The following is an 18447-nucleotide window of genomic DNA, read 5'->3' as shown; positions in this document are numbered from 1 at the left end:
GGTGTTGACCATCTGGTGATGTCCATGTGTAGAGTCTTCTCTTGTGTTGTTGGAAGAGGGTGTTTGCTATGACCAGTGCATTTTCTTGGCAAAAGTCTATTAGTCTTTGCCCTGCTTCATTCCGCATTCCAAGGCCAAATTTGCCTGTTACTCCAGGTGTTTCTTGACTTCCTACTTTTGCATTCCAGTCCCCTATAATGAAAAGGACATCTTTTTTGGGTGTTAGTTCTAAAAGGTCTTGTAGGTCTTCATAAAAGCGTTCAGCTTCAGCTTCTTCAGCATTACTGGTTGGGGCATAGACTTGGATAACTGTGATATTGAATGGTTTGCCTTGGAGACGAACAGAGATCATTCTGTCGTTTTTGAGATTGCATCCAAGTACTGCATTTCGGACTCTTTTGTTGACCATTATGGCGACTCCATTTCTTCTGAGGGATTCCTGCCTGCAGTAGTAGATATAATGGTCATCTGAGTTGAATTCACCCATTCCAGTCCATTTTAGTTTGCTGATTCCTAGAATGTCGACGTTCACCCTTGCCATCTCTTGTTTGATCACTTCCAATTTGCCTTGATTCATGGTCCTGACATTCCAGGTTCCTATGCAATATTGCTCTTTACAGCATTGGATCTTGCTTCTATCACTAGTCACATCCACAAGTGGGTATTGTTTTTGCTTTGGCTCCATCCCTTTGTTCTTTCTGTAGTTATTTCTCCTCTGATCTCCAGTAGCATATTGGGCACCTAATGACCTGGGGAGTTCCTCTTTTGGTATCTTATCATAGTGCCTTTTCATACTGTTCATGGGGTTCTCAAGGCAAGAATACTGAAGTGGCTTGCCATTCCCTTCTCCAGTGGACCACGTTCTGTCAGACCTTTCCACCATGACTGTGTCCTTTATATAAATGAAATTCCACAGTATGTGCTCATTTGTGCCTGGTTCTTATGCTCAGCAATATCTTGTAGCCCCTCCATTCTCCTTGCTATATAGTATTCCACGGTGGCACTTTACCACACTTTGTTTATCCATTCCCATCATCTCCTTTGGGCTTCCCTGGTGGCTCAGACGGTAAAGAACCTGCCTACAATATAGGAGACCCAGGTTCAATCCCTGGATCAGGAAGATCCCCTGGAGGAGGAAATGGCAACCCACTCCAGTACTCTTGCCTGGAGAATCCCCAGGAGCAGAGGAGCCTGGCGGGCTGCGGTCCACAGGCTCATAAGGAGTTGGACACGATGAGTGACTAACAACATCATCTCTTGAACTGAGTAGAAATGTTTCTCCCTGGCCTTTAAGGCCCTCCATACCAGGCCCTCCATCACTTTCCTCTATTTCCTTCACGTGCCCCCCACTCTGGCCAGACTGGACCCCTCTGGTTGCTTCACTGAGTGCTCTTCTAGACACTGGGGAAACAAAAGTGGAGATGGCCCGGTTTTCTGCCCTAGAGGAGTTCACTGTCCATAGAATGTGAGCTGTTCCCTTGACTTTCCAGACCTTTGCTCCTGCTGCTTCCTTGTTCTGGAAGGCTCTTGTCCCTCAGCCTTTGTCCCATGTGCACCTCAAGGGTTCTCAAACGCCAGATGCTGTGTGATGACTTGGGGGGTCTTGTTTGAGGAGGCTGCCCTCTCTCCTCTGATCGCTCAGCACACTATTCCGAACCCTCCTGTAGCGCTACCTGGAGGTTACTTGGCATTTGGGGAACTTACCCGTTTCCTTGTGCTTGACTGTCCTTTTTTTGAGATGGGGCTGTATTTATCTTTTTAAAATCAATCCTTCATATCTTATATAGTGACTTACACCTAATTTGTGCTCAGCAGTTCTCAAGTTGAAGGAAAAGAAGGGAAGCAAAATTGTTGAAACTTGGAAGGCAGGGGTCTCCTGGGCAGGCAGGGCAGCTGTGGCCACGAGGCTATGTTGCAGAACCTTGGCCTTGGAGCCACGCGACCTGGGGCTCCTCTCCTTTATTTACTCGCTTTATGAACTTGGGCAGTGGTCAACCTTTTGAAAGCTAGGCTCCTTCCTGTGTAAAACGGGGCACAGTCATTGCTGTTTCACGGGGTTGGAGAGTGAGGTAATATTTGTGGACCTGCTTTATGAGCCATAAAACTCCGTGGGATGTGAGGCAGTTTCAGCTTCCCAGTGGACCGGCACTGCGGGTGTCGTCACAGCGTCCACGGGCCTGCTGGGCCAGCAGCTGCCTCACGTCTGCCTGCTCAGCTTTGTTTCCCGTGCTCTCTCTCCCCACCCGTGGCAATTTCTGGTTGCTCTTCCTCAGAAGGTTGTGGGTGGCACACCTGTCCCCCCAACACGTGAGACCCTCAGGGACGAGGCAGCGAGGTCTTCAACCCTGGCCTGGCCTTGGTTTTGTGAAATGATTGTCGAGTGAATGGCAAGCTTCACTTGGCTACAGCACGTGCTGTCTCGTGAGCTTAGCATTCCCTAGGCTCCTTGCTTCTGGCCCCGGATCCTGACTTGAAGGAGAATCACACTGGAAAGGGTCCTTGGCAGGAGGCCTCTGGCTCTCTGCCTGCGACGACAGGTGTGCTCAGGCCAGCAGCCGACAGACAGGTCAGGACCTGCTTTACCTCCACCCCATACCCCTTGTTGTTTTCCAGAGAAATGTTTTTGAAAAGACCAGACAACATTCCAGAATTTGCCGCAGGTGAGTAAGGCAGCATCCATTTTGGGTGAGTGATCAACGCGCACCAGGAGTGTTCCTGTGAACTGCGACTTGGACAAGGCAGAGCCTGGGCTACCACGTCACCTGATGTCTCCCAAGGGAGCTTTCTTCAAAACGCTCTTTCCTCCATATCATTTCCTCAGAATGAGGACAGATAAGAAATGAGGCAGAACTTCCTCGTGGTAAAGATGGTTAAGAATGTTGAGATTCCCAAAGGGACAGACAGGCAGCTCTTTTCCTGGGAATCTTAAAGCAGGGTTCTCAGCCCAGTCTGTGCATTAAAGTCACCTGGGGAGCTTTTAAAAAATACCGATGCCCGGGCAACCCTCCCCCGGGTTTTATTTAATTAGTCTGGGGCGGGGCCTGGCATTCACTGTTTTAAAGGCTCCCCAGGTGATTCTAATGGGCTCCACTGCCCTGAGAGGGCTTGAGGTCAATGGTATTTAAAGGGAAGGGGCTAGGCGGACTGGTTTCTCAGGTCCTTTTAGCCCTGGGAGTCCGTTACAGCCTCACAAGGTTTCTGATTGAATCTAAGTACATCTTTGCTGCCACAGCAGATGCTGCCTCTGATTCACATTATGCCGGGTGTATAAAAATCCTCCTTTGTCGTCATCCTGCCAGAGCGTGGCCCTCCTTGGAGAGGATATTCTCAGAGAGGGCGTGATGTCTCAGACAGGAGCCGGCAGGCCGAGTGGAGACAAGAATAACACTTGGTATTTATTTGGGCCCCAAGATGGGCCTGGAGCAGAAAGCCAGAGACTCATCAACCCTCTGACGGCTTCCTGTGCGTCAGCAAGCTGATAAGCCAGTGGCAGGGTGGTGTGGTGGGGACTGGGGCCACCTCATGTCCCCCTTCCCGGGAACGCTGGAGCTGGAGGCTCAGAAGTGCTGGGGGTTGGGGCAGTGCTGATGGTGACCCTGGAATTTGCTGTGACATCTCATATCACGTCGTAAAGCTGGACCACAGGAACAGTCCTGCCAAGACAGAGCCATCCTAACTTTTTAGCAGTGAGCTGTCTCTCTCCTCATCTGCTTCCCCTTGGGTTTAGATGATTTCTTTTTGATTCTCATCCCAGACTATTTCACGGATCCAAGACTTCCCAACAAGATTCACATGCAGCTAATTAAGGAGAAGAAAGCGGCTTAATTAGCAAAATCACGATGCTCAGCTGCTGAGAGAGACCAGAAAGAATCCAGCCTCTGGTGGGTGTTAACCTCACTTACAGACAGAGGCTTCTTCACTCCTGTGAAAATAAGCGCTGGCTCCTCGGCCTAGGGTGTGAAAGAAACCAAACAGTCTGCAGAGAAGTTTCTGCAAGTGTTGAGTTTTCCTGACACTACCTTGGGGAATTGGGGGCTGTGAAGAGAGGCCCAGGGTTTGTCTGGCCTATCTGTGGCAGAGACATCCGTCGTCTTAATCTAGTGACGTGGTTGAGGAGAGTGGAGGTTGGAGTAATTCTGGAGGAAAGAGGGAGGCAGGGAAGCGGGGGTGGGATCTGTTGCCACAGGCTTCTTACGAGCTCCTGTGGTGGCCTTTTCCTTGAGTCCTTGGTGGTGGGAGTGGAAGGGCTTCCCCACTGCTTCTGGAAGGGGTGGGGCCGCTTCCCTCGCAGCATTTGGATAAAATGAGATCACTCCCGTTGTCAAACCAGGTTACCCTGTGAGGGCCAGCACACATTTTCCAGGCAGGCTTTCTGAAATGATGTGGAAGGTTGGGATTTTTAAATGTGAGGTGGGAAGAAGCCACACTCCTGATTTAGCAGCACCATTTCTTTTTTTTGCAGGGTCATCTGAAAGCCAGAGAGCTCTGTTGCCCTCAGTGTGGGTTTCCAGGCTGCCCTGGGCTGCGCCTGCTGTTGAAAAGGCTTTTAAAGATACTCATTAAAAGCAGACCTTCCTGTGCTCTCTGCTTTATTTCAATCAGGAGGAGGAAGACATCCTTCATGGGAGGCTGCTCTACCCCTCCTCTGACCCAGGAGGTAGCAGGGCCTCTCTCTGTGTCCATGGCAGAGGCCTCTCAGCTCAGCCAGTGGGCTGGTTCATGTGCCTTAGCCCCGTGTGCTCCCTGCCCCTCCAGACCCTCCCTCCCAGGGCCAAGACTGGAAAAAAGAACAGTGGCGAGTATCTGGAGAGGACCATAGCTGGCCGTGGTGGTACTCAAACAAGCGGAGTCCACGCTTCCGAGGTGGCTTTTGTTTTTTATCTCACCTCCAGGGTTACTGTACCGAGAGTACAGGTGATGATTAACTTTTATTTCCATAGAAGCAATAATCAGGAATTGGGTTGGAAGAACAGCAAGAGTGAATGAGATTAGACATAGAAAACCCACTCAGGCTCGTGCATAAGAGTGAGGGACTCAGACTTTGTTTTGGGGGATTTTTAGGAACAAGCTGCCCAGCCGTTTCGTTTTCAGCGTTAGAGGCAGGAGAGTGGGCCAGCTGGCCTTGTGGAGGCCTTTCTAGGCCCAGAAGGCAGGAAAGTTTTGCATGTATGTGTCCACGTCTCTGGCCTCCACAACATACTAGCTCCACTGTAGGAAGGACCTCTCACTTGTGTGACGTGTCAGCTTCACCATGGTTACAGAAACACCAAATATTAATAGATACAGACTGAAGCAGAGGCTACATTTTAATTTGCCTTGTCTCTGCTGTCTTGTCCCCAGCTACTATCACCTGAAGCAGTAGAAAAGGGAACCAAATGGGGCAGTTAGAGAACTATTGGTCTTCCCTGGTGGCTTGAGGGTAAAGAATCTGCCTGTGAGGTGAGAGGCCTGGATTTGATCCCTAGTTGGGAAGATCCTCTGGAGAAGGGAATGGCGACCCACTCCAGTATTCTTGCTGGAGAATTCCGTAGAGGAGCCTGGGCTACAGACCATGGGGTCACAAAGAGTTGGACATGACTGACGGACTAACACAGAACTATTAAAACTGCAGATAATAAGCTATGTGATAGGAACCTGAGGAGTTATTTTAAGTGCTTTCAGAATCACAGTTCAGCAGCCATAGATCTGATAATGAGCTATCCCTGTTTAGAAAATCCAAACGAAGCCATCAGCCAAACACACATCCACTAAGGACCCCTGACGTGAAGTGTTCCATCAGACATTCTTGGAGCCTTCTGTGGGAGAAGAGACGAGCAGCAATGTGAAGAGAGAGCCGAGTGTTTTGCAGGGTGCTTGAATGCAGGATTTAATACTGTGACAGTACAACGGCCCATGCTTCGGGAGTTTCCTGGTAAGAAGAAATGCATTCCACTGAAAATACATTTGAAAGCCTTTCTGAGTGAAGAATGCACTTAACACAGGTCTCGTGTGAGACCGTGTCTAGGTCCTGGGGGTAAGGCAGCGAGCGCCCCTCCCTGTAATGGCTCAGGGCCTGGGAGACCGGCTGCTTTACTCCCCAAACCTCAGCTGTCTACCTATCTCACCTTTTAGATCGAAAACTCCACCAGGGCAGAGGGACCACACCTAAAAGGCGATCTTGTTCACTGTTGAGTTTCTGACTTCCTGTCACTGTGTCTGAATACAGCAGGTGTTCAGTGTCCGTTTATGGAGAGAGTGAATGCTTGTATAATTGAGTGACCAATCTCATTGTGTACCTATGATGGTAGCAGGGGTGTCATGCCTGAGGCGGCAGAAGAAAGAACACCCGGTCTGCCTGTGGAGTGAGGGAGGCCTCAGGGAAGCTGGCCTGTGATGAGTAAGAAGGGGTTTGCCAGGCAGACGTGAGGGAAGAGGCCTGGGGCAGTCAGGGTATCTCGGCGCTTCTATTCTGCTCAGCAGGGTGCTGGGGCCTGCTGATGCTCATCGGCCCTTCCTTCCTTGCTTCCAAAGCAGAAGAGGGCAAAAGAGGAGGGGAGGGGAGCAGCTTTGGCTCAGACCCAAAGCAGTGTCTTCTGGCCCTTCCTCCCTGACTCATTCTCCACACATCACAGCTAGAATGATCTTTTAAGAAACTTAAATAAGTGTTACTTTCCTGCCTAAAGGTGGTGTTACTCTCCACCTTTGGTGGTCTTCCATGCACTTAAAATCCAGATGCATTTCCCAGGACTACAAAGCTTCACAAGTCCCTCCACCTTCTAACATGTCTCCCCCTCTGCTCCCCTCCTCCCGCCTCACTGGGCTCCAGCCACACCAATCGTTCCTCTCCTCCTCGAACACACCAAGGTTGTTCCCACTGTAAGGCCTTTGACCTCTGCCTGGATTTCTCTTCCCCAGAACCTCATAGAGCTAGTGATGCAAGCCGGGGTGCTTTGTGCTGGAGGGAAGAGTCTTCCTAACAGGCAGGCCACGCTTTTCTCCCGGAGGGCAGCTGCCAGAGCTGGCTCAGGGGCCACCCCTCTGCGGCTCCCCCCACGGTCACAGGAAAAGCAGGAGGACCTGGAAGGGACTTGCCGGTGGTACTTGCCTGTCTTTTCAGAAAAGCTCCCTCTTGAAGGATGGTTGGGAAACAGGATTTAGCTAGTGAACACTGCCCTCAGTAGCTTCTTGTCACTTCCTCAGTCTTCTCCTGGGGATCCAACTGACGTAGCCTCACCCAGACATTTAAAAGTCTTTAAGAAAGTACCACATCACTTTGTTTTCTTTTCAGCACCTACCACTGTCTGATACTATCTTGTCGGCTCATTTTCTTGCTACTGTTTGTGGCCCAGGAATGTGAGCCCCAGGGGAGCAGGCCTTGTCTGTCGTGCTCCTCACTCCAAGGCCAGCACCCGCAGCACTTGCTTGGATGGGTGGATGGTGGTTCGAAGCCTGACTATGTACCATGAAGGCTTGACTGAGGCAGTGGCATGAAAAGAAATGAATCCTAGTTGTCTTTAGGGGGAGGAGTTGCCTGGGCTTATGATTTGAATGGGGTGGAGTTATAAGGGAGGGTGGTGTATTCTAGACTGAATCTAGAATTTACTTATGCCGAAGGGCTGTATAAGGGGCAAAGGAAATGGCGAGATGGATTTATTTTTTGGCTGTGCTGCATGGCTTATGGGATCTCAGTTCCCATAAGTCCGCTAGGGATTGAACCTGGGCCATGGCAGAGAAAGTACTGAATCCTAACCGTTAGATCACCAGGGAACTCCCCAGGAGATGAATTAAGACCAAAAGGTTTCCACCGATGTGTAACTGGGTCGTGGGTAATACTTATGGTTAGCTTCAGATGGGGTAGACGAGAGTTTGACTGCAGTGGACATAATAGCGATTGTGAGCTGAGGATGTGGAAGTGGATGCATGCTCCCTATGGACATGGCCTTCTAGGAACGTGGCCGGGAGGAGAATGGAGGGAGCGCAGTAGGTGGGGAGGCAGCGTCAAGAATGGGCTTTTGTTACGGGAGATACTGAGCATCCAGGGATTTGACGTCTTTCATTGCTGCAGGTCTGTTTTAGGCTAAAAAATGTTCCGAGCATCTTGGAAATGTCAGATGGGCCCTGACATCCAGAAGTAATGGGGACTAATGGGCAGGCCTGACTTTGCCATCATGTGACCCAGAGCGAACTCCATGTCAATTTTCTCATCCTCATAATTGGAGCAGAAGCTCTCATGGGCTTGCTCTCCTCACCGGGTGGGAAGGCAGGGCTGGGCCCGAAGGCCTGGGCTCTCGTCTCATTGGATGGGCCTCTGCTGCCCTCTCCTGGGCGAGACGCCACTCGGAGAATGCCCACTCCAGGCCCAAGTAGTGAGCAAGAGGAAGAGGAACTGGGCTAGGGAGTTGGGAGCATGTTCATACATTCCCAGATCCCTATAATAGAAAGTTTTTCAGAAGTGCAAAATCCAGGGCCTTATCTCCAGAAGAGATGCTTCATGAGCTCCTTTGACATCTCCTTAAAAGTGTCAGAATGAAAGGTTGCAAGTTTGATTATTCATTTATTTGTTCACTTATTCACTATTCAACAAATACTGCTGCTGCTGCTGCCAAGTCGCTTCAGTCGTGTCCGACTCTGTGCGACCCCACAGACGGCAGCCCACCAGGCTCCCCCATCCCTGGGATTCTCCAGGCAAGAACACTGGAGTGGGTTCAACAAATACTAGGGAATATTATATAATCAGGATGCAAAGTTTTGGAAATAAGACACACTCTTTCCTCAAGGAACCCATAGTCTAGAGAGTGTCCATGGATTCGTGGATAATTAGAATTAGTTTCAAAAGTGAAATGATAAGAGAAAAGGGCAAGCCGTTGCAAGGGCACTGGGAGGGGTACCTTGGCTAGAAAACATGTCCCAGCATGTGGAGCTAAATGCTAACAGATGATCAGGAATCGACAGGTACCAAGTTGCTGTCCAATATCATATCTCCCCAGTATTAAATCTGAAGGGCAAGTCTTGTTTCTTCCAAGCAGACTTCTTCCTGAATTCTTTCCTCACTCTTATCTCTGTGCTTAACAGTCTTGTAAGCCCTCGGTTTTCCATATCTGTAAAAAGTGGGACGTGCTACTAGATTTGACCTTTGAGCACCGTTGTCATCATGAATCTGAGTCCCATGGATGCTAACACTTGCTTTATAAAAACAACTTGGGAGCATGCTAGCACATTCATTATAGACATATCCAGAAAATTTTCATCATCCATGGGAGGCTTCTGCTTTACCAGAAAAAAAAAACACACGTGCTTTGCATACAGTAGCTTTTCACTAAATGCTTGTTGGAAAAAAAACAGGCTGTTGGCACTGATAAAGTATTCCTGTTGTCCCCTTGGGTTGCTGAGTTTCTTCATCTATAAGGGGGATAACATGTCTCTTGTGGACTTGTGTGGGGTGCTGTTACACTTGCGGGCAGCATGCCCATGGGTGGGGCTCTGTAGATAGCACTGCTTGTTGCAGTGAGGTGGTAAATTTAACCTGGGTCAGGGCATAGTTACTGAGAAGAGTCTCCAGGGGAAGAGGGAGTCAACTAAAATTAAATGCAAGTTGATATGTTGGCGTTTAGGGCTATTTGTGGGAGACTGAAGACTCGCAGCTTTCTGGAGAAAGCTTCTTCAAGGCACAACACAACAGCAGTAGTCATACTTTGGACCCATCTCACACAGTCCCCAGGTGGCCTGGAATCTAAGACAGGTCCTTCAGGAGCAGGACTTGACAAAGTAGCCTGTACTTTGGTCGTTGAGCTGGAGAAGTGACAGCACAGAGCACTCAAAGAATTACAGCAATAAGTGCATCTTTGGGAACTGGAAGAACAAAATCCCAATAGTTGTCTGGTAGCTGTACTCAGTTCAATTGCTTAGTTGTATCCAACTCTTTGCGACCCCATGAACTGCAGTATGACAGGGTTCCCTGTCCATCACCAGCTCCCAGAGCTTGCTCAAACTCATGTCCATCCAGTCAGTGGCCATGCAGTCATCTCATCCTCTATCGTCCCCTTCTCCTCCTGCCTTCAGTCTTTCCCAGCATCAGGCTCTTTTCCAATGAGTCAGTTTTTCACATCAGTTGGCCAAAGTATTGCAGTTTCAGCTTCAGCATCAGTCCTTCCAAAGAATATTCAGGACTGATTTCCTTTACAACTGCCTGGTTTGATCTTGCAGTCCAAGGGACTCTCAAGAGTCTGCTCCAATGCCACAGTTCAAAAGCATCAGTTTTTCAGTGCTCAACTTTCTTTATAGTCCAACTCTTACACCATACATGACTACTGGAAAAACCATAGCTTTGACTAGACAAACCTTTGTTGGTAAAGTAATGTCTCTGCTTTTTAATATGCTGTCTAGGTTGGTCATAGCTTTTCTTCCAAGGAGCAAGCATCTTTTAATTTCATGGCTGTAGTCACCATCTGCAGTGATTTTGGAGCCCCCAAAAATAAAGTCTGTCACCGTTTCCATTGTTTCCCCGTCTATTGGCCATGAAGTGATGGGACCGGATGCCATGATCTTAGTTTTCTGAATGTTGAGTTTTAAGCCAGCTTTTTCACTGTCCTCTTTCACTTTTATCAAGAAGCTCTTCAGTTGCTCTTCGCTTTCTGCCATTAGGGTGGTGTCATCTGCATATCTGAGGTTATTGATAGTTCTCCTGTCAATCTTGATTTCAGCCTGTGCTTCATACAGCCCAGCATTTCACATGATATACTCTGCATATAAGTTAAATAAGGTTTATTGACTACCCCAAAGTCTTTGACTGTGTGGATCACAACAAACTGTGGAAAATTCTTCAAGAGATGGGAATACCAGAGTACCTAACCTGCCTTCTGAGAAATCTGTATGCAGGTCAAGAAGCAACAGTTAGAACTGGACATGGAATAACGGACTCGTTCAAAATTGGGAATGGAGTATGACAGGGCTGTATATTGTCACCCTGCTTATTCAGCTTATATGCAGAATACATCATGTGAAATGCCAGGCTGGATGAAGCACAAGCTGGAATCAAGATTGACAGGAGAAATATCAATAACCTCAGATATGCAGATGATACTACCCTTATGGCAGAAAGCAAAGACGAACTAAAGAGCTTCTTGATGAAAGTGAAAGAGAGTGAAAAAGTTGGCTTAAAACTCAACATTCAGAAAACAAAGATCATGGCATCTTGTCCCATCACTTCATGGCAAGTAGATGGGGAAACAATGGAAACAGTGACAAACTTTATTTTGTTGGGCTCCAAAATCACTGAAGATGGTGACTGCAGCCATGAAATTAAAAGATGCTTGCTCCTTGGAAGAAAAGCTATGACCAACCTAGACAGCATATTAAAAAGCAGAGACATTACTTTGCAAACAAAGGTCTGTCTAGCCAAAGCTATGGTTTTTCCAGTAGTCATGTATGGATGTGAGAGTTGGACTGTAAAGAAAGCTGAGCGCTGAAAGAATTGATGCTTTCAACTATGGTGTTGGAGAAGACTCTTGAGAGTCCCTTGGACTGCAAGGAGATCCAACCGGTCCATCCTAAAGGAAGTCAGTCCTGAATATTCATTGGAAAGACTGATGCTGAAGCTGAAACTCCAATACTTTGGCCAACTGATGCGAAGAACTGACTCATTGGAAAAGAGTCTGATGCTAGGAAAGATTGAAGGCAGGAGGAGAAGGGGACGACAGAGGATGAGACGGTTGGATGGCGTCACCGATCCAATGGAGATGAGTTTGAGTAAATTCCGGGGGTTGGTGATGGACAGGGAGGCCTGGCGTGCTACAGTTCATGGGGTCGCAAAGAGTCTGACACGACTGAGTGACTGAACTAAACTGATGTACTCTTTTCCCAATTTGGAACCAGTCTGTTGTTCCATGTCCAGTTCTAACTGTTGCTTCCTGACCTGCATACGGATTTCTCAGGAGGCAGGTCAGGTGGTCTGGTATTCCCATCTCTTTCAGAATTTTCCACAGTTTCTTGTGATCCACACAGTCAAAGGCTTTGGCATAGTCAATAAAGCAGAAATAGATGTTTTTCTGGAACTCTCTTGCTTTTTCCATGATCCAGTGGATGTTGGCAATTTGATCTCTGGTTCCTCTGCCTTTTCTAAAACCAGCTTGAACATCAGGGAGTTCATGGTTCACGTAATGTTGAAGCCTGGCTTGGAGAATTTTGAGCATGACTTTACTAGCACGTGAGATGAGTGCAATTGTGCGGTAGTTTGAGCATTCTTTGGCATTGCCTTTCTTTGGAATTGGAATGAAAACTGACCTTTTCCAGTCCTGTGGCTACTACTGACTTTTCCAAATTTGCTGGCATATTGAGTGCAGCACTTTCACAGCATCATCTTTCAGGATTTGAAATAGCTCAACTGGAATTCCATCACCTCCACTAGCTTTGTTCGTAGTGATGCTTCCTAAGGCCCGCTTGACTTCACATTCCAGGATGTCTGGCTCTAGGTGAGTGATCTGTGGTTATCTGGGTCTTGAAGATCTTTTTGTATGGTTCTTCCGTGTATTCTTGCCACCTCTTCTTAATATCTTCTGCTTCTGTTAGGTCCATACCATTTTTGTCCTTTATTGAGCCCATCTTTGCATGAAATGTTCCCTTGGTATCTCTAATTTTCTTGAAGAGATCTCTAGTCTTTCCCATTCTGTTCTTTTCCTCTATTTCTTTGCATTGATTGCTGAAGAAGGCTTTCTTATCTCTTCTTGTATTCTTTGGAACTCTGCATTCAGATGGGTATGTTTCCTTTCAACAGTGAGGAAAGCTAGCTGTAGGGTACCTCAGTTAAGATGCACCTGAGAATGAAAGCTGATGGAAAGAGGCTAAATGGGTTACTGTGTTTTGTTTCCACACTTTAGAGAAACGAAAGCTAGATGCCAAAGGGAAGGACTGAATCATAGAATTTCTTCAAGTAGAAATTGCTTTGGAGATCAGCCAGTCCAGTGTTATTTCACAGATGGAGAGACTTATCCCCACACGACAGTGTGGCACAGGGGGCTGGCCCTCTCCTGAGTTAAAATCGAATGTGATTCCAGTATTTCACACTGGAAAAAACTACCTAGACTTGTTTAGCTTGGAGAACAATAACTAGATGACAGTTCAGGAGCAAGGACGTGCTGTGTGTCCATGGATAATTAACTTACTCTAACTGTAGGTGAGGTCAAAATCCATTCATCAACAGATATTTTGAGCGTGTGCCAGCTCTCTCTCTCATTCAAGGTCACTTCCATCTCCATGCTTTTCATTTTTCAGTTCTGTGTATCATCTTGCATTAGATGTTATGGGAAGACCTATCAAATGTAAAGAAAGGTAGCTCACCCCTTAGATAGAAGGCAAGATTCACAGTGTATTCTTTTTTTTTTTTTGGCTGAGGCACGTGGAATTAGTTCTCTAAGCAGGGAGCAAACCTGCTCCCCATGCAGTAGAAGCATGGAGGCTTAACCATTGAACCACCAGGGGAGTCCCCAGCATGTAGTCTTCTGTGTCCAGCTTATTTCATGTAGCCTATATTTAAATCTATCTGTATTCATTCGTTTGTTCCTTTATCTGCTGGATAGTAGTCTCTTCTTTATGCCCAGTTGATGGCCATTTGGGTTATTTCCATTTGGGGAAATAAAGCTTTGATGAGCATTAAGTTGATATTATTAATAACTTTTCATTTCTCCTTAGTAAATTTCTAGGAATGGGACTGCTGAGTTAAATGGTAAGTATATATTTAACATAGTAAAGAATTGCCAAGTTCTTTTTCAGAGATGGCTGGATGGCATCACTGACTTGATGAACATGAGTCTGAGTGAACTCCAGGAGTTGGTGATGGACAGGGAGGCCTGGCGTGCTACAATTCATGGGGTTGCAAAGAGTCGGACACGACTGAGTGACTGAACTGAACTGAACCCCATTCTGCATATATATTGTGGCTCAGCGGGTAAAGAATCTGCCTGCAATGCAGGAGACCTGGATTTGATCCTTGGGTTGGGAAAATCCCCTGGAGAGGGGAAAGGCTACCCACTCCAGTATTCTGGCCTGGAGAATGCCATGGACTGTATAGTCCATGGGGTCGCAAAGAGTCGGACACAACTGAGTGACTTCACTTACCCCATTTTACATTCCTACCAGCATTGTATGACCAGTTTCTCTGTATCCTCACCAGCATTTGGTATTCTCACAATTTTTTACTTGAACCATTCTGATAGGTGCATGGTAATATTTCCTTGTGGTTTTCATTTGCACTTCTCTGGCTGACTGTGTTGAAAAGCTTTTCATGTGCTTCCTGTCCCTCATTATTTCCTTTCTAGTTTAGTGAAATATATGTTCATGTCTTGCCCATTTTCTGACTGGATTGCCTGTGTCCTTTTTTTTTTTAACTGAGAGCTAGTTTATTTAGATATGTAGATAGATGGTTTGCAAACATTGTTTCCCTGTAGTCTGTCTTTTCATTCTCTTCACATGAGCTTTCAGAGGAGCACACATTTTTAACATTGATGAGATCCAAATTCTTGATTTTTCCTTTTATAGAGCATGTTTTTGTTGTCAAATTTAAGAACTCTTTGTCTAATCCTAGATCTTAAAGATTTTCTCCTTTAAAAAAAGTTCTGTAATTTTACAATTTACATTTAAGCCTGTGGCCATTTTGAGTTGATGTTTGAATAAGGCGTTACACTTAGGTTGAATTTCGTCTTTGGCCTATGCCTGTATAATTGCTCCAGCATCATTTGTTGAAAAAGCTATCTTTCCTCCATTGAGTTGCTTTGGTATCTTTGTCAAAAAAAAGGGAGTAGAACATATCTGTGTGTGTCTGTTTCTGAGAGCTCCATATTTTTGCTCTTCTTGATGTGTCTGTTTCTCCACCTATAATACACAGCATTGATTATTGTTGCTATATATTAATAATGTTGGATAGATGATTTATTACACTTCATTGTTTTTTTTTTCTAAAATTATTTCAGTACTAGTTCCTTTGCCTTCCATATAAATTTTGGAACAATACTATATTTGTCAACAAAAAGTGTTAGGATTTTGATAGTAAATTTCATTAAACCTGCATATCAATTTGGGGGGAAGAATTGACACCTTTACTAAGTTGAGTCTTCTGATCCATGAACATAGAATGTCTCCATTTATTTAGATCTTAATTTCAATGACATTGTATAGTTTGTATTTGTATTCATTTTGTTATTTATACCTAAGCATGTTTTGAGCAATGGTAAATAGTATTTTTAATTTTGGTGTCCACATGGGGGTGTGTGTGTATTAATGCATTGTTGATCAGAGACGTTAATACATCTTTTGTTACCCAAATGTTATTGACTGGAGACATCTCAATATTCACTTACATGATAATTTGCTGGCCACAGGCATTAGTTTCTGCAGAAGTCCCCCAGTCAATAATGTGTTAATTTGCTTCTGGGAGGATTTCTGTAGGTTCACTAAGATTTTCTATGTAGAAAATTTGGCATCTGCAAATGGGGCAGTTTTACTTTTTCTTTGCAAATCTGTATGCCTTTTTATTGCCCTTTCTTGCCTTATTGCACTGTCTAGAACTACTAGCACAATTTTGAATAAGAGAGATGAGAGCAGATATACTTGCTTTGTTCCCGATTTTAGGAGAAAAGCGCGCACTGAGACTTTCAACATTGAGTGTAGTAGTGTTAGCTGTAGGCTTCGTAGGTGTTCTTGTCAAGCTTTAGAGATTTCCGAATTCCTATTTTCCTGAGTCTTTTATTTTTGTAATCACGAGTGGGTGTTGAATTTTGTCAAATTGATTCTTGGAATCAATGGATATAATCGGGTGATTTTCTTCTTCAGAGTCTTCATATGGTGGATTACATGGGTAGATTTTTGAATATTGAACCATACTTGCCTCCCAGGAATAAACTCCACTTGGGCATGGTATATAAATGTTTCCATGCATTGCTAAACTCTATCTGCTAATACTTTGTTAAGGATTTTTCGATTTATATTCATGAGAGAGATTTGTCTGTACTTATCTTTTTTTTTTTGTACTGGTGTAGTCTGTCCCCTCTCCCCACCCCTGGGTAATATCGCTTCATAAAACGAACTGGGAAGTATTCTCTCCTCTTCTACTTTGTGAAAATGATTATATAGAATTGGTGTTAATTCTTCTTTAAACATTTTGTAGAATTCTCCAGAGAAAATATATGGGCCTCAAAAGGTTTTTGCTTTTTTGGTGGTGGGGGAGAAGGGGACACTTTAAAATTACTTCAGTTCAGTTCAGTTGCTCAATTGTGTCTGACTCTTTGTGACCCCATGAATCGCAGCACGCCAGGCCTCCCTGTCCATCACCATCTCCGGAGTTCACTCAGACTCACGTCCATTGAGTCTGTGATGCCATCCAGCCATCTCATCCTCCGTCGTCCCCTTCTCCTCCTGCCCCCAATCCCTCCCAGCATCAGAGTCTTTTCCAATGAGTCAACTCTTCTCATGACGTGGCCAAAGTACTGGAGTTTCAGCTTTAGCATCATTCCTTCCAAAGAAATCCCAGGGCTGATCTCCTTCAGAATGGACTGGTTGGATCTCCTTGCAGTCCAAGGGACTCTCAAGAGTCTTCTCCAACACCACAGTTCAAAAGCATCAATTCTTCGGCGCTCAGCCTTCTTCACAGTCCAACTCTCACATCCATAAATGACCACAGGAAAAACCATAGCCTTGAGTAGACGGACCTTAGTTGGCAAAGTAATGTCTCTGCTTTTGAATATACTCTCTGGGTTGGTCATAACTTTTCTTCCAAGGAGTAAGCGTCTTTTAATTTCATGGGCACAGTCACCATCTGCAGTGATTTTGGAGCCCCAAAATATAAAGTCTGACACTGTTTCCTCTGTTTCTCCATCTATTTCCCATGGAGTGATGGGACTGGATGCCATGATCTTGGTTTTCTGAATGTTGAGCTTTAAGCCAACTGTTTTACTCTCCTGTTTCACTTTCATCAAGAGGCTTTTTAGCTCCTCTTCACTTTCTGCCATAAGGGTGGTGTCATCTGCATATCTGAGGTTATTGATATTTCTCCCGGCAATCTTGATTCCAGCTTGTGTTTCTTCCAGTCCAGCGTTTCTCATGATGTACTCTGCATAGAAGTTAAATAAGCAGGGTGACAATATACAGCCTTGACGTACTCCTTTTCCTATTTGGAACCAGTCTGTTGTTCCATGTCCAGTTCTAACTGTTGCTTCCTAACCTGCATACGGATTTCTCAGGAGGCAGGTCAGGTGGTCTGGTATTCCCATCTCTTTCAGAATTTTCCACAGTTTCTTGTGATCCACACAGTCAAAGGCTTTGGCATAGTCAATAAAGCAGAAATAGATGTTTTCCTGGAACTCTCTTGCTTTTTCCATGATCCAGTGGATGTTGGCAATTTGATCTCTGGTTCCTCTGCCTTTTCTAAAACCAGCTTGAACATCAGGGAGTTCATGGTTCATGTATTGCTGAAGCCTGGCTTGGAGAATTTTGAGCATGACTTTACTAGCATGTGAGATGAGTGAATTGTGCGGTAGTTTGAGCATTCTTTGGCATTGCGTTTCTTTGGAGTTGGAATGAAAACTGACCTTTTCCAGTCCTGTGGCCACTGCTGAGTTTTCCAAATTTGCTAGCATATTGAGTGCAGCACTTTCACAGCATCATCTTTCAGGATTTGAAATAGCTCAACTGGAATTCCATCACCTCCACTAGCTTTGTTCATAGTGATGCTTTCTAAGGCCCACTTGACTTCACATTCCAGGATGTCTGACTCTAGATTAGTGATCACATCATCATGATTATCTGGGTCATGAAGATCTTTTTTATACAGGTTTTCCGTGTATTCTTGCCACCTCTTCTTAATATCTTCTGCTTCTGTTAGGTCCATACCATTTTTGTCCTTTATTGAGCCCATCTTTGCATGAAATGTTCCCTTGGTATCTCTAATTTTCTTGAAGAGATCTCTAGTCTTTCCCATTCTGTTCTTTTCCTCTATTTCTTTGCATTGATTGCTGAAGAAGGCTTTCTTATCTCTTCTTGCTATTCTTTGGAACTCTGCATTCACATGCTTATATCTTTTCTTTTCTCCTTTGCTTTTCACCTCTCTTCTTTTCACAGTTATTTCGAAGGCCTCCCCAGACAGCCATTTTGCTTTTTTGCATTTCTTTTCCATGGGGATGGTCTTGATCCCTGTCTCCCGTACAATGTCATGAACCTCATTCCATAGTTCATCAGGCACTCTATCTATCAGATCTAGACCCTTAAATCTATTTCTCACTTCCACTGTATAATCATAAGGGATTTGATTTAAGCCATACCTGAATTGTCTAGCGGTTTTCCCTACTTTCTTCAATTTAAGTCTGAATTTGGCAATAAGGAGTTTATGATCTGAGCCACAGTCAGCTCCTGGTCTTGTTCTTGTTGACTGTACAGAGCGTCTCCATCTTTGGCTGCAAAGAATATAATCAATCTGATTTCGGTGTT

General features: G+C 45.4%; 1 long non-coding RNA gene across 1 annotated transcript; it reads left to right on the top strand.

Annotated features, from left to right (window-relative positions):
- The first annotated feature begins 1170 nt into the window (after positions 1–1170).
- LOC120860838 lies at positions 1171–4581 on the top strand. Its single transcript, XR_005720441.1, has 3 exons — positions 1171–2660; positions 3755–3881; positions 4463–4581. It is a non-coding gene; the product is annotated as an uncharacterized LOC120860838 (long non-coding RNA).
- The last annotated feature ends 13866 nt before the right edge of the window (positions 4582–18447 follow it).

The sequence above is a fragment of the Oryx dammah genome, unplaced genomic scaffold (assembly GCF_014754425.2).
Source record: "Oryx dammah isolate SB20612 unplaced genomic scaffold, SCBI_Odam_1.1 HiC_scaffold_11207, whole genome shotgun sequence".
NCBI classification, from domain to species: domain Eukaryota; kingdom Metazoa; phylum Chordata; class Mammalia; order Artiodactyla; family Bovidae; genus Oryx; species Oryx dammah.
The sequence above is the reverse complement of the archived record's forward strand: the minus strand, read 5'-3'. Positions and strand labels throughout refer to the sequence as shown.